At 46.4% G+C, this 12,899-nt stretch overlaps 1 protein-coding gene across 1 annotated transcript in view; it reads left to right on the top strand.

Annotated features, from left to right (window-relative positions):
• The window catches only part of LOC144697994 (uncharacterized), a 373,983-nt gene that overhangs the window by 119,488 nt on the left and 241,596 nt on the right, over positions 1-12,899 (top strand). The window lies entirely within an intron of this gene.

Raw genomic sequence — 12,899 nt, forward strand, 5'->3', positions numbered from 1 at the left:
ACATTTGCTCCAACCAATTGAGGTAGGCTGCGGGACGCTTAATGGGGTTGGGTGCCTCGGCTACCATGGCGCGAGCCTCAGCTGGGGTCCAAGGTTTAAGTACGGCCATGTCTCCAATCATTATTTTAGGGGCCTGAAATGCATGAGAGGCAGAGTCAGCTGCTATCTGTCAAGAGAGGCTTCGTGTGATGGCTCCATTTAGCCAAGTCACTTTCTTACTTTCACTATCAGATTCCGACCCCCTGAATCGGGAAGGGTGTTTACGCTTGTCGTCAGTTGGGACGGGATTTGATGGTCCCGGACCCGCTTCTGCCTCTGCTCCAGCTTCCGCACCTGGTCTCGCCACTCTATTAGACTGTCTCCAAGCCGCTACCATCTCTATTAGTTCTTCTGTCAGGGTATCAGGGAGAGGAGGCTGACAAGGGCTGTCAGAAATGGGCGACATGAGTCTAGGGAACTGGGGATAAGGCCCCAGTAGTCCGCAGTTAGTGGGATAAGGCGGAGGGGCAGAGGGGTTTTCAGGCTCTGGAGCGGGAGTTTTCTCCTTTAGGGTGGTATCAGGGGTACCCCCTCGGTTGGTCGGGGTCTCATTATCAGAAGCCAAACCCTCCTGTTTACTCTTTTGTTTGGGGGGCTGATGCCGCTTTGCTACCTCCATCCATTTTTCAAAACAACCCAGCATATAATTAAAATCCCAAGTAGGATCTCCGGCCCCATTCGCAAGTCCATCCCACCAGGTCTGGATGAGGGGTATTTTCAAACTGCCGCCATACGGCCATTCCCCTTGTGTCCAGCCCATATAAGTCACTACTAAAAGGCACCGCATACCTGTCATCTCCCGTTTCTGTTATTACAACGTCGGCTCGCGACCCCGGAGGGACCAGTGGATCTCCTACCTTCTGCCGAGCCCTGGTTACCATTTTCATGCATTTTTCCGTTCTCTTGCCCATCTTCAAAGTTCCCGATTTGGGTTCTGGCTTTGGTCTGTTTTTGAATTCCCGTGGAGCCGGAGATGCGGCAGATGCCTCTCTGCTGCCACGATTTCCCATTTTATCTGGAAAGGAAACACAATTCAACAGCGCAGTGTGTTTTGCCTACCTATGCGCCCACCGGTGTTTAAGAATTCCTCAACAATACCTCCAAATCCTTGGGTCTTTCAAATCTTTTCGGTCGGTAGCTACCCTTTTTCAAGCACTCCCCCTTTCAGCTAGGATGCTTGTTCATCCCCCTTTCACCTCTCCAACTTAAGAGGCCACCTCTCCAACTTAAGAGGTAGCTGGGACGCTATTTAACTGCACTCCCCCTTTCAGCTAGGATGCAGTTCGTATTCTCACCAATTTAGGAGAGTCTCTCCCTTTCTCCGCGAGGGTTCTTTTTCAAAGATCCGATGGTCCAGGTTTTCAAATACCTCTCCAACTTAAGAGGCCACTGGACTTCAGTCGGATCCCATCCTCGTCTCCATCTGTCGCGGAAAAACGGAGTGAACACTCAGAACCCAGAGGTGTGTCTAGGAAGTCTTTATTAAAGTCGTGGTTTTTTTTTTCTTGCAAAAATATACTTTATTCATAAAATATCTTCAACCACATTCCAAACCATTTCAAAAACACCATTACAAAGGTACAATCAGGTTCAACTTTTACAACGTGTATCACCAGGTGCATCAGAACAAACAATATTACAATCATTTGCAGACATTCATTTTGAGCTGTACAGCCCGAGGGGATTTAAACAGTTCCCAGTCCCTCGGTGCGCTGTGGCAGAAAGTTCTTAGGCAGCGACCCTTCCCCATTGCGCCTTTGCAGCGGCTGCCCCAAGCTTTAGTGCGTCCCTCAGCACGTAGTCCTGGACTTTGGAATGTGCCAGTCTGCAACACTCGGTCGGTGACAACTCTTTGCGCTGGAAGACCAACAAGTTTCGGGCAGACCAAAGCACGTCTTTCACCGAGTTGATGATCCTCCAGCTGCAGTTGATGTTTGTCTCGGTGTGTGGCCCTGGGAACAGCCCGTAGAGCACAGAGTCCTGTGTCACAGAACTGCTCGGGATGAACCTCGACAGCAACCACTGCATCTCTCTCCAGACCTTCTTTGCAAAGGCACAATCTACAAGGAGGTGAACAACGGTCTCTTCCCCACCACAGCCACCTCGAGGGCAACGTGCTGAGGGGGTGAGACTCCTGGCGTGTAGGAAGGATCTGACGGGGAGGGCCTTTCTCACCACCAGCCAAGCCACGTCTTGGTGCTTGTTGGAAAGTTCTGGCGATGAGGCATTCTGCCAAATGACTTTGACAGTCTGCTCGGGGAACCATCCCACAGGGCCCACCCTCTCCTTTTCCCTCAGGGCCTCTAAGACGTTACGTGCTGACCACTGCCAGATGGACTTGTGGTCAAAGGGGTTTTTCTGCATAAATTTTTCCACGAGGGACAGGTGGTACGGCACGGTCCAACTACTTGGAGCGTTCCGCGGCAGCATGGCCAGGCCCATCCTTCGCAACACCGGGGACAGGTAGAACCTCAGCACGTAGTGACACTTGGTGTTTGCGTACTGAGGGTCTACGCACCGCTTGATGCAGCCACACACAAAGGTGGCCATCAGTATGAGGGCGATGTTGGGCACGTTTTTTCCCCCTTTATCTAGAGGCTTGTACATCGCGTCCCTGCGGACACGATCCATTTTTGATCTCCAGATAAAGCGGAAGATGGCTCGAGTGATCCCCACCACGCAGGAGTGTGGAATGGGCCAGACCTGCGCCACGTACAGCAACAGCGAGAGTGCTTCACACCTGATGACCAGGTTCTTACCCGCAATGGAGAGGGAGCGTCACTCCCACATGCCCAGTTTCCTTTTCACCATAGACACTCGCTCCTTCCAGTTTCTAACGCATGCTCTGGTCCCTCCGAACCATATCCCCAGCACATTCAGGCCGTCAGCCCTGACAGTGAAGGGGACAAACTCCGCCCAGTTCACAGCTCAACCTACCAGCTTGCAGATTCCTGCACCTTGACCCCGCCCGGCCCAGGTGTGGGACAGTCCATGGTGAGTCCTTCGTGTTACCATGATAGTGGGGGAGGGGCGACCTCCTGCCCTGTGCTGTGTCCCAAATGGTTCCATCCTCACCTCCCCCAGGGCCCACTAAACACTGCATGCAGACAGCTGATGGACCTTGGGGATCCTCACAGACCTGCACAGGTACATTATGCTGCTCCCCACCCCCCGATACACTCTGTAAACAAGTTTTTTTTCTTTTTTTTTCTGCTGTCCATTCGCGTAAACATCTTGTTTCATACAAGTTTTGTCTAAGAATTGTTCAATCTTGTTTAATTGCAGGGCTATGTGGCAAAGACATGGATGTGGCATTAGGTAAATTGTCCCTTCAGGGGCCTAATACAGACACGACTGGCTGAACGGCCTCCTTCTTTTGCTACAACCATTCTATGATTCTCTGACTTGTCTTTTTAGTAGTCCCATTAACACTCCCTTTGACCTTGCATTATGAAGCCTTTTGTCAGTTAATCTCTCTCGCCCTGCAGCCTTTCATAGACCTTCCCTTCTGTTCCTCTTCCACCGTCCAATGGCTCACAGACCTGAAACGTTAATTCTGTTTCTCTCTCTACAGATTCTTCCAGACCTGCTGAGTGTTTCCAGTTTTTAATCTTTTCATTTCATGTTTTAAGCATTGCAGTAATTTTTGTTTCTCCATTCCAAGCACTCTACCTGACATTATTAATAATTCAATTCAGTTATTCATAAATTAATTTATCTGTACTTTATGTCTTGAAAACTGATTATTTATTGAGCTATTTATCAATTATCAGTCTTTTAATGTTACAATTTCACAACTCTTCACGATTTCCCCACACTTCCTGGCACTAATATTAAATCCTTAGTAATCTTAAACGGAAGGGTCAGCCCAGCATTGACAGACCAGTCATTTTAACCTCTTGTGTGGGAAAGCATTTAGAAGCGGCAATTCAGGTCAAAATTAGGTCACTTGTACAATTTGTTCAGGACAATCGTGTTGAACTAAATTTCTTGAGTTTTTGATAAGGAAACAGAGAATGTTGATGAGCGTAACACGGTTGATGTGCACATGAACTGCTGAACGGCATTTGATACAGTGCCAAGTAACAGGTTTGTCAGCAGAGTTAAAATCCATGGGGCAGAGGCAGCACTGGCTGTGTGACAGGCAACAACATGCATGGTGAACGGTTGCTTTTTCAAATTGAGGAAAAGTCTACAGTGGGATCACAAGGGGTCGGTAGTCAGAACACTGATTTCTTGATATATATTAATGATCTAGACTTGTGTGTGCAGGGCTGCATTTCAAAATTTGCAAATGACATCAATTTTTCAAGTTGTGTTTACAGTGGGGAGGATGGTGATAAACCTCAAGAGGACACAGACAAGATGGTGGAATGGGCAGACAGGTGACAGATAAAATTTCATTCAGAGAGGTGTGAAGTGATTCATTTCAGTAGGAAGAACAAGGAGAGGCAATATAAAATAAAGGATACAAGTGTAAAAGGAGCAGCGTAATCTGGGGCTATATGTGCACAATTCATTGAAGATGGCAGGGCAGGCTGAGAAAGCAGTGAATAAAGCATGTGGAATCCTGGGCTTTATGAATACGGGAATAAAGTACAAAATCAACCAAGTTAGAATGAACCTGAATAAAACACTGGTTTGGACCCAACTGCAGTATTGTGTCCAATTCTGAGCTTTACGAAGAATGTGAGAGTGTGGAGGAAAGATTCACGAGAGATCGGAACTTCATTTAGGCGAGGTGAAGTTCGTTTGTTATTCTTGGAAGGGGAACCGTTCTCTTGCATCTTTTCTGGACCCTCTGTCTTCACTTCCTTCCGAAATTGTAACCATTCAGTGGCGGTGGTGTTAAAAACTTTCTTTCATGGAATGTGGGCAGGGACAGCATTTGCTGCCCTTGAAGCAAGTGCTTGCCACACCATTTCAGAGGGTTATTAAGAGTAACCACAATTCAGTGTGGATCTGAAGTCACATGTAAGCCCAGGTAAGGACGGCAGATTTCCTTCCCAAAAGGACATTAGTGAACCTGGTGGGTTTTTATGACAATCGACAATGGCTGAATTGTCGCCCTTATTGAGACTCGCTTTCAATTCTAGATTTAATAATTGATTTTAAATCCCGCCAGCTGCTGTGGTGGGATTTGAACCCCTGTCCCCAGAGCATCAAGCTGGTTTTCTGGATTATTAGTCCAGTAACATTCCCATTGTGGCACCGTCTCCCCCAATATATATTTTTATTTATTTGTAGCCAACAGTTTAGTATTTGTCAGTATTTTGTCCCATGTGGTTTCTATTCTGCGTTTCAGACAGTTTCATGTGCGGCCTTCTTGTGGATGTAACAGTGAGTGAGTCCATGGGCCATTTACATATTCAGGGTGAGAGGTGCTGATCCTCAACCTCTGGCGATACTTCAACCTCACAATCCTAATCTCTGGCTGCCCAGTGTAAAGTGGGGTGGGGGGGTGGGGGGGCGGGTGTTGGTGGGTGTGGATAAATCAGAGAATCTTCTCCTGTAACGGTTCATGGGCCTATTTAACACAGGGATTTCTAGATCCAGGATGGGTCTGGTCACACTGGCTGCCGACCTCTCTTCCGTGGTCTTGTCCGTGTCCTGGTGTCCCTGGAGAGGGAACATGCAGTGTCCACCAGTACGCTTGATACCTCCCACAACCGGTGGGCACCTCAGGGTACAGAGTGTCTCATAGACATTGGAAACAACATTCTTACTTAGGAAGGTTCCCTTTGCTTTTGTTGGGAATTTGTTGCTGATTTGAACTTCTTTCAGTTTGATTGGACCACATGTTTGGGTGAAGAATGTACCAAAGAAACTCGAATTTTCTGTTTTGAATTTCTATCCTGTATTTACGATGAAGATTTTTGTAAACTCCTTTACAGGGTACAAGAGAGAGATGATTTGCAGATAGGAAACTCAAACCAAATATCACATCAAGATCTGACAGTGTCACTCGATTCACCAGGAAACATAGAAAATAGGAGCAGGAGCAGGCCATTCGGCCCTTCAAGCCTGCTCCACCACTCATTATGATCATGACGGATCATCCAACTCAATAGCCTCCTCCCGCCTTCTCCCCATATCCTTTGATTCCTTTCGCTCCAAGAGCTATTTGTAACTCCTTCTTGAAAACATTCAAGGTTTTGGCCTCAACTACTTTCTGTGGTAGCGAATTCCACAGGCTCACCACTCTCTGGGTGAAGAAACTTCTCATCTCAGTCCTAAATGGTCTACCCCATATCCTCAGACTGCGCCCCCTGGTTCTGGAATCCCCCACCATCGGGAACATCCTTCTGCATATAGGTTTCTATGAAATCCCGCCTCATTCTTCTGAACTCCAGTGAATATAATCCTAACCAACTCCAACTCTCCTCATGTGTCAGTCCTGCCATCCCAGAAATCAGTCTGGTAAACCTTCGCTGCACTCTCTCTATAGCAAGAACATCCTACCTCAGACAAGGAGACTAAAACTGCACATAATATTCCAAGTGTGGTCTCACCAAGGCCCCGTTTAATTGCAGCAAGACATCCCTGCTCCTGTGCTTGAATGCTTTCGCTATGAAGGCCAACATACCATTTGCCTTCTTTACCACCTGCTGCACCTGCATGCTTACCTTCAGCAACTGGTGTACGAGGACGCCCAGGTCTCGTTGCACATTCCCCTCTCTCAATTTATAGACATTCAGATAATAATATTCCTTCCTGTTTTTGCTACCAAAGTGGATAACCTCACATTTATCCACATTATACTGCATCTGCCATGCATTTACCTACTCATTCAGATTGTCCAAATCACACTGAAGCATCTCTGCATCCTCCTTACAGCTTACCCTCCCACCCAGCTTTGTGTATCTGCAAATCTGGAGATATTACATTTAATTCCCTCATCTAAATCATTGATATATATTGTGAATAACTGGGGTCCCAGTAACTATCCCTGCGCTACCCCACTAGTCACTGCCTGCCTGCCATTTGGAAAAAGACCCAGTTATTCCTACTCTTTGTTTCCTGTCTGCCAACCAGTTTTCTATACCTTTAAATACACTACCTCCAATCCTATGTGCTCTAATTTTACACGCTAATCTGTTATGTGGGACTTTGTTGAAAGCCTTCTGAAAGTCAAAATAAACCACATCCACTGGCTCCCGCTCATCAACTCTACTCGTTACATCCTCGAAAAATTCCAGTAGACTTGTCAAGCATGATTTCCCTTTCATAAATCCACGCTGACTCTGTCCCATTCTGCCACTTTATTTTTCCAAGTGCTCAGCTATTAAATCTTTTATAATGGACTCTAGAATTTTCCGCACAACTGACGTCAGGCTGACTGGTCTATAATTCCCGTCGTTGGACCTGAATATCATTGATCTTTGACAATGAAGGAGAAATATTTGACTCTTCTGTCTGTGGGAAAAGATTTCAAACATCAGTGTGACTGGGAAAGCACCGAGACACAGACACGCCCGACTGAGAGTCCTCCAGTGAACTGACTGTGGAAAGAGCTTTAACCTGTTACACTATCTGAAAAAAAATCTCACCATTCACAGCGGGGAGAAACTGTGCAAGTGTTCTGTGTGTGGACAAGGATTCAACTGATCATCCAACATGGAGAGACATGGGGACACTGACACCATGGAGAAACCGTGGAAATGTGGAGACTTTGGGAAGGGATTCAGATCCCCACCTGAGCTGGAAACTCATCAGCGCACTCACACTGGGGAGAGGCCTTTCATCTGCTCCGAGTGTGGGAAGGGATTCAATCTCGTAAACCACCTCACTTCACCTCAACCTTTTTGCTCAGACATGAGACCTTTTAAATGTTGCGTCTATGAGAAGAGCTTTAAAAGCAAAAGGAATCTGCTGATACACCAGCGAGTTCACACCCGGGAGAGGCCGTTCACCTGCACTGACTGTGGGAAGGGATTCACTCAGATAAGTACCCTCACTTCACATCAACTTGTTCACTCTGACAAGAAACCTTTTAAATGTTCTGACTGTGAAAAGTGCTTTAAAAGCAGAAAGATTCTGCTGACACACCAGCAAGTTCACACTGGGCAGAAACCATTCAACTGCTCCAAACGTGGGAAGAGGTTCACTCAACTAACCCAGCTCACTTCATATCAACGTGTTCACTCTGAAAAGAGACCTTTTAAATGTGCTGACTGTGTGAAAAGCTATAAAAGCAAAATGGGTCTGCTGACACACCAGCGAGTTCACACTGGAGAAAGGCCATTGACCTGGTCCGTGTGTGGGAAGGGATTCATTCATCCATCTCTCCAGCTGAAACACCAGCGAGTTCACACTGGAGAGAGACTGTTCACCTGCTCCATGTGTGGGAAGGGATTCAGTCATTTATCCACCCTGCAGACACACCAGTGTATTCACAAGTGACTCCCGGGGTTGGATTCTGTTGTTATTGCTGCTGTTAATTACATCCAGGACTGAACCATGCCCTTTCCGACAGTTGGGGTTTGTTTCTGCTTATGTTAATAATCCCTGTCACTGGGCTGGAGTTTAATATCCTGGATAAAGGTTAAATCAATCAGCTTTGTGTCAAACATTGTCGACATATTAGTCGAGGCATTGAATGCAAGAGCAGGGAGGTTATGATGGAACAGTATAAAGCATTAGTTAGGCCACATTTGATGTACTCTGTGCAGTTCTGTTTGCCGCACTATAGGAAGGATGTGATTGCACTGGAGAGGGCGCAGAGGAGATTCGCTCAGGATGTTGCCTGGGCTGGAGAGTTTCAGCTATGAAGAGAGACTAGATAGGCTGGGGTGGTTTTCCTTGGAGCAGAGAAGGCTGAGGGAGTACCTGATAGAGGTGTACAAAATTATGAGGGGCATAGATAGGGCGGATAGGAAGACATTTTTCTCTTTAGTGGAGGGGTCAATACTCAGGGGGGCATAGATTTAAGTTAAGGGGCAGAAGGTTTAGAGGGGATTTGAGGATTTTCTTTTCACCCAGAGGGTGGGGTCTATCTGGAACCTGCTGGTGAAGCCTACATCCCGAGAATGAATTTTAAAAGAACGACAACGCTTTCATCCCAGAAATCAACTGAGTGAACCTTTCCTGAAATACTTCTAATACAACTCCGTCTATCCTCAAGATTACCCATAACTATGTTATCATAAGGTGCGAATGGTATGAGCTGGAACTTGGTCTTTTTTATTTTTCAATCCATTTGCTAACAGAATCTGCCCCTCCCATCCCCAGATTCAGACGATGATTAACTGAGACTCAGTCTCTAATGGCGGCCTTAAAAGTGGATAAATCCCCAGGCCCAGGTGAAATGTGGGACTCAGTGCCTGAGGGAGTGGTAGAGGCAGGAACCCTCACAACAGTTAAGAAGTATTTAGATGAACACTTGAAACACCACAGCTTACAGGGCTACGGGCCAAGTGGTGGAAGATGGATGAGAGTAGATGGGCTTTTATGATGACCACTGCAGGAATTCACCAAGGCTCCTTCAACAGCACCATCCAAACCCATGATCACTACCATCTAGAAGGATAAGGGCAGCAGATAAATGGGAACACCGCCACCTGGAAATTCCCCTCCAAGTCACTCATCATCCTGAAATGGAAGTATACTGCCATTCCTTCACTGTCATTGGTTCAAAATCCTAGAAGTCCCTTCCTAACAGCATTGTGGGTGTAGCTACACCACATGGACTGCAGTGGTTCAAGAAGGCAGCTCATCACCACCTTCTCAAGCGGAACTAGCGGTTGGCAATAAATGCTGGCCCAGCCAGCGAAGCCCATATCCCATGAATGAAGAAGAAAAAACAGGGCATGAGAGATTATTGTGGCCAGTAGAATGAAACAACGTTTTAAATTATCAATACAGTAAGACCTATTCCAGATAAAAATTGTCTCTCAAACATTCAGGAAAGAATTAAACACCTTGAACATATCAAAGTGAGTCAAATTAATTTGAAGAAGGAAATAGAATCTGGATTTAGAAAATATCCACGAAGAGGATGTAGGTTAACAGAGAGCTGAAGAATCTTTAAAGTCTGTGCATAAACTTTTGTTTGAACCAGATGTAATTACAACATGTCAATAATTTAGAATTGTGTGGGATGATCAGCAGATGGGGAGGATGAATCTAAGTCGATAGTTATCACATTTTAGTGGAAAAGTTTTGACATTTATTCTTGGTGGCAGCTCAAGTGTTTGTGTTGCTGATTCTGATCATTCTAGTAGCTTTAGTATGTTATCTACAGTTTGTCATCAGGAAATTAGGAAAACAAGCTAGTAGCTTAGAAATAGTGAGGTTAGTCAGAAATCAGTTGTGAGAAGTCAGAAAGGATATTCCCTTCTCAAGGTGGAGAGATCTGTGAGAAATAATTGTCTAATTAACTTTATAAAATCTTCAGAAATTTAACGAACGTTACAGAAATAGTTCTCTCTCTATCTTCCTTGTTTAGGAACAAAGATTCCTGGGTTGATAAACATAGGACAGCGTACCCTTATGATAACTCATCGGGATGGTCTCAGTAGTTATGGGATGGAATTTGTACTGGTGATTGAAGACAACGGCTTTTGTCTTCAATTTTTAATTGGAGGAAATTTCTGCTCATCCAGTACTGGATGTGGGATAAGCAGTTTGATAATTTAGTAACAGTGGAGGAATGGAGAGGGATGGTGGTGAGGTAGAGCTGGGTGTTGTCAGTGTACATGTGAAAACTAACACGGTGCTTTTGGATGACGTCACCTAGTGGTAGCATGGAGATGGGAAATAGGAGGGGGCAAAGAGACATCCTGTTTTTAGGATGGGTCAGGATGGTGGATTAAAAGGTGAGAGGGACAGCACCAGGGGAGAGAGAGACAAAACTGTGAATAATATCAGCTAACATAGAGAAGTTGGGTGATCAGTAGATCAGTGAGAGTGGGGTCAGTACAGCAGAAAGTGAGTCTCATGGACAAGATGAGCACTGAGAGGGCATGAGGGGAGATGGGAGAGAAACTGGAGAAAATGTGGGTTCAGGGTTCAGACAGTTTGTCCCGGTGGGCTAGTGGAAGGGAGGGAAGCATCAGAGGCAGCTGATTGGATTTTCTCAATCTTAGTGACAAAGAAGCTCCATGGGCAGAATTTTACCCTTGGCGTGCAGGCTTGGCGGGGGCGAGTGGGGCAGTCGGGAAGCTGACCACTGCCTGCAATCAGGCCCGGAAGGCAATTTCATGCTGGGGGCCAATTAAGGCCTGCACTGCGTGAAACGTGAGCAGCAGTGCTCAGCCCTGCCTGTGCGGGCAGGGGGAGGAGTGCGAGCTGGGCGAGTGTGGCCTTTGTGCATGCATGCGAGAGCGAGCTACATAATCTCCCTGAGGCAGAGAGCTGTCTCAGGGAGATGGATTGACTTGAAAAAATATAGACATAAATATTTTTTACAGGTTATGAAACATGTCCCCTCATGTCACTCTGTCACATGAGCAGGAAGATGTTCTCAATTAATAAGATAAAAGCAAAATACTGCAGAGCAGTACTGCTTCAAGGTAGGCATTCCTGGAAGAGAGTGGCAGTGAATTAAATAAGATAAAAGCAAAATACTTTTGCAAAAAAGCAAAACTCTGTTTGTCTCTCCAGAGATGCTGTCAGACCTGCTAAGTTTTTCCAGCATTTTCCGTTTTTGTTTCCTGCTTTTAATTCAAGTGTAAAATTTGATTTGCTTCAGGTGACCTCGTCTCGCCCGTGGATGAGGTTTCCTGAAAAAGGTAAAGGCCGCTTGGCCTTTTCGCCCGCCCGCCAACCATTAGGTTCGATGGGCAGCGTAAATTTGAATTTAATTAACTTCTTAGTGGCCTTACAGGTTTCTTAATTGTTCGTGAAATATTGCGGGACTGCGCGATGACGGCGGGACTCTCGCCCACCGAGCGTAATTTTCTGCCCCATGAGCTCCTCACACTTGTTGTTGGTGAGGATGGAGGAGATGGGGGTGAGGAAGACCCCTTCAAAGGGAGCTAACTTGTGTCTGAGAGATTAAAAACACTTGACACATGGTGAGTTTAACACAAAGATGATTTATTTGACTTTTATCCAGGATATTACTCCCAATAACTGACCTGGAGTTTATTAACATCAGCAGAAAGAGACCCCCATGAACATGGTTCAGTCTTGGACGTAATTTCACAGCAAACTCCAATCACTGCAGTTACTTGTGAACTTGCTGGTGTCTCAGCAGATGGTATAAGCGAGTGAATCCCTTCCCACACCCGGAACATGTGAACGGCCTCTCCCCAGTGTGAACCCGCTGGTGTGTCAGCAGATGGGATGAAAGAGTGAATCCTTTCCCACACATGGAGCAGATGAACGGCCTCTCTCCAGTGTGAACCCACTGGTGTCTCAGCAGATGGGATGACTGAGTGAATCCCTTCTCACACACAGAGCAGGTGAATGGTCTCTCCCCAGTGTGAACTCGCTGGTGTGTTAGCAGGCTGGATGACTGAGTGAATCCCTTTCCACACTTGGAGCAGGTGAAAGGTCTCTCCCCAGTGTGAATTCGCTGGTGTTCAGTGAGTTGAGATGATCGCCTGAACCCAGTCCCACAGTGAGAGCACCTGAACGGTCTCCCGTCAGTGTGAACACGTTGATGGAGCATGAGTTCACCAGAACCTTTATAGCATTTCCCACAGTCTGGGCATTTAAAAGGTCTCTCGTCAGAGTGAACACGTTGATGGGACATCAGATTCCCAGGACTTTTATAGCATTTCCCACAGTATGGACATTGAAAAGGCCTCTCCCCAGTGTGAACTCGCTGGTGTACAGTGAGTTCAGATGATCGTCTGAACCCAGTCCCACAGTGAGAGCACCTGAATGGTCTCTCGTCAGTGTGAACACAGTGA

This window comes from Cetorhinus maximus, chromosome 23 (assembly GCF_964194155.1).
Source record: "Cetorhinus maximus chromosome 23, sCetMax3.hap1.1, whole genome shotgun sequence".
NCBI classification, from domain to species: Eukaryota; Metazoa; Chordata; class Chondrichthyes; order Lamniformes; family Cetorhinidae; genus Cetorhinus; species Cetorhinus maximus.